This window comes from Geospiza fortis, unplaced genomic scaffold, assembly GCF_000277835.1.
Source record: "Geospiza fortis unplaced genomic scaffold, GeoFor_1.0 scaffold244, whole genome shotgun sequence".
NCBI classification, from domain to species: domain Eukaryota; kingdom Metazoa; phylum Chordata; class Aves; order Passeriformes; family Thraupidae; genus Geospiza; species Geospiza fortis.
Window position 1 is genome coordinate 674,791 of NW_005054370.1, and position 3,503 is coordinate 678,293.

Consider the following 3,503-nt stretch of genomic DNA (forward strand, 5'->3'; position numbering starts at 1 on the left):
TGTTGACTTGCTGTGTACAAACAAGAATTGTGCCTGATAGTCTGGCTGGCAAATTAAGGAAATCTGGCTGATTTTCTCTCACTGGGAGTAATTTTGGCCTCAGAAAGTTGAATTTTCATATGAGTTAAGGTGTATTTAAGAACATGTGTCTTGTTCTTGTTCTAGGAACGAGGGAGGGCTGAGCTTGGACTGCAGATGCCACAAAGGCATCAGAGCTGAAAGGGAAATGTTATTGCTGCTTGTACCACCCTCTGGCTGACTGAGCCAGCACATTGTGGAGCTGAGGTGATGAACAGCAGCAGCTTGTGGAGATGTTCTGTGCTCTGGTGCTTTTCAAGGTGCCTCATAGCTGGAAGCAGAGTTTTCCCTTCAAGAATCTCAGCAATGCAGCCCAGAGTGGAGCCATAGCCTCATTAAGCAAGGGTGGTGATGATACCCAGCATAAATGAGCCCTCAGAGAACAGGGAAGGAGAAGTTGCAGCCCAGGCCTGAATGGTGCCTGTACTGCTGCCCCTGGGCACTGAGGAGTCCGTGCAGAGCTGAGGTGGTGCCAGGGCACTCAGTGCCCTGAATTTCCATTTTGGGGTTTGAAACCACCTTGAAATTATACTCCCAGCTGGGTGTTTGCAGCTGGGAGATGTGTGTGATGCCCTTGGGACAGCCTGTGGTTACAAGTTTTGATGTGGAGCTGTCCTGGGCTAACACAAACCCCTTTTGGCTCAGACCTTTGCTGTCCTGTTTCCTCCTGGCTGCTGCTGCCAGTGCAGGGGAACCTTCCCAGGGTTTGTGTTTGTGTGACATAAATACAAACCCTGGGAAGGTTCCCCTTCAGGGCTTGGGGAGCAGCTCCCTGCAGAGTGCAGGTCTGCCCTGATCTGTGTCCCACCCCAGGGTGACCGTGGTGGCAGAGCTGGTGGGACCTTCCAGAGGATGGGAAAGGGTTCTGAAGATGATTTGGTGGCAGGGAATGGTTGTGAAGCTGATGTGGCTGTAGGAAATAGTTCTGAAGCTGATGTAGTGGTTAGAAAATGGTTCTGAAGCTGATGTAGTGGTTAGAAAATGGTTCTGAAGCTGATGTGGTGGTTAGGAAATGGTTTTGAAGCTGATGTGGTGGTTAGGAAATGGTTTTGAAGCTGATGTGGTGCCAGACAATGATTCTGAAGCTGATGTGGTGGTTAGGGAATGGCTCTGAAGGTGATTTAGAGGCAGGAAATGGTTCTGAAGCTGATGTGGTGGCAGGCAATGGTTCTGAAGATGATTTGGTGATAAGAAATGGTTCTGAAGCTGATGTGGTGGTTAGGAAATTGTTCTGAAGCTGGTGTGGTGGCAGGAAATGCTTCTGAAGCTGGTGTGGCTGTAGGAAATGGTTCTGAAGCTGATTTGGCTGTAGGAAATGGTTCTGAAGCTGGTTTGGTGGCAGCACATGAAATGCCACTTGCTTGCCAAGTGCTGTGCCTGTGGCATTTTCAAACAGCAGAACAGGTGAATAAACCAACCCAGTGCAGCTGGTTATGGAATAATTGCTCAATATAGGTCAAAAAGCATTGCCCTCAGAAAAGTGGTGCTCCTCAGGCACCACTGCTGGTCTCAGCTGAGGAAGGCAGTGGCTCTAATTGCTCTGCAGACAGGTGTTCAATGAAATGGATTTTAACTTTTCAAAATCAATCGGTAGAATCAACCTACAGTCAAGTCTTTTACTGATTACATATCACTTCAACCTCCTTTGAGGACAAAATGTTTACCTCTTTAACTGCTCAAACTCTTAAGGAGAGACCTCCAGGGGACAGCAGGGAGGGGGAAGAACATCTTAATTTTCTTGGTGTTTGCAGAGGTAATCCTATCCTACCTCCTTTGCTCCTGGCTCTCCAGAGTATATTCTGATTAAAAAGCTCAGCCTTCCAGATCCTTCCAGATTTGTACAGATCATTAGGAAGAACATGAACTGATGCTTCTTTTATGCTTTGTGGGCTGCTGGAGTGATGTTTGCAAGCAGCTGTAGGCACAGAGGAGTTCATGGCAGTGTGAGAAGTGTTGCCTTGTGATACATGAGCACGAGTATTCTCATTCTTCTTCTGCAGTGACATTCTTTATTTTGCAGAAAACAAAGCTGAGAGAAAACAGGTTTTTCTCCAGGGCCATGTCACCAAAGGCCAGACTGGAGCCTGTCTTTGCCTTGCCCTTCCTGCCTCACTGTGCCGTTTCTGTCACCACAATGAAGGAGTGCCAGGCGCTGTGTGATGCACAGAACCAGGACCTAAGACCTCTTTTGTACACATCTTGTTTCCATCCTGAAATGCAAAAGCAAGGAAAGCTTCCTGGTAACACCAACAGGGAAAAATCTGCTTTAGCAGAGCAGAAAGCTTTCCTGGGGGGCTGGCTACAAACTCCCAAAAAGCTTCATGCAAACCCATTTGTTGTTGCAGCCCATGAGGATCCTGCTAAAATTGAAGGTAGATCTCAAGCCAGATGTTCTACCTGTAATGTATTGTAAAAAGAGAGCAATAAAATGCAATTGGTAACATCACCCTTTGGGATTTTACCTTTCCAAACAAAGAGCTTCACTCAGGGTTATCACCTTGTTCTTGTAAGCAGAGAATCTGAACAATTTATTTAATTGAAATGTAAGTTTATGCCACTTCACGTGTTGGTAGACAAGTTGTGGGCTTGGAACAGGGCCTGTGTTTGCACCAGCAGGAAATTAAAATTGCCAACTACAGGCTGATACTCTGTGCTGGTGACTCAAACTGTGGTGACAATTGAAGCTGTGTTTCAGAAGCAAAATATTAGCACTGATTGTGATTTTCCCTGTCAGCAAAGCAGCATGGCAGTTGCTGAGAAATGTGATCCTAATGGAGGTGATAGGTTCTTAGGATTTTTTTGAGAAACACAGTGTAATTTTTTGTGGATAGAAGGCCATGTTAATTATTTTGAAGGTCTGCAGAACTCTCCACTATTGTTGCACACAGACAGAAGAGCTGGTACCCAGCCTGGTCACCATCACTGATGCAGCTGAGAGTGTCATGATCTTAAATTTGTTTAATTTTTTTTAATTCCCTGATCTTTCCATCTGTGTGCAACTTTGTGCTTGCTGTGCTTGGGATTTAAACAGGTATTTTGGAACTGCTGGTTGGTGTTATGTTTCTGGACATCAGGGTCAAGAAATGTTACACGATCATCAAAGTGGGATTTTTTGAGGGTAGGAGGCTGTGTTGTGATGGAACAGGAAGGCTTATTTTTAATCTTTCACCTCTAGGAATTATCACAGGAATTAGTGAAAACAACAAAGATTTGCTCAATTTCTCATTTTACCAACTTTTATGTCTTGGTTTGAACAGACAGGTGTCTGCTAAGGAAGGCAGGAGCCTTCCTTGAAATGGAAAATGTAAACCCTCTCCCTCTGAATTACTATAATTTTGAAATTAAGGGGCTTTCAGGCTAAGATATAGGAATGGGAATAACACTTCTGTACTAGGAGAATTTTAAAAATTACAAATGCAAAAAAA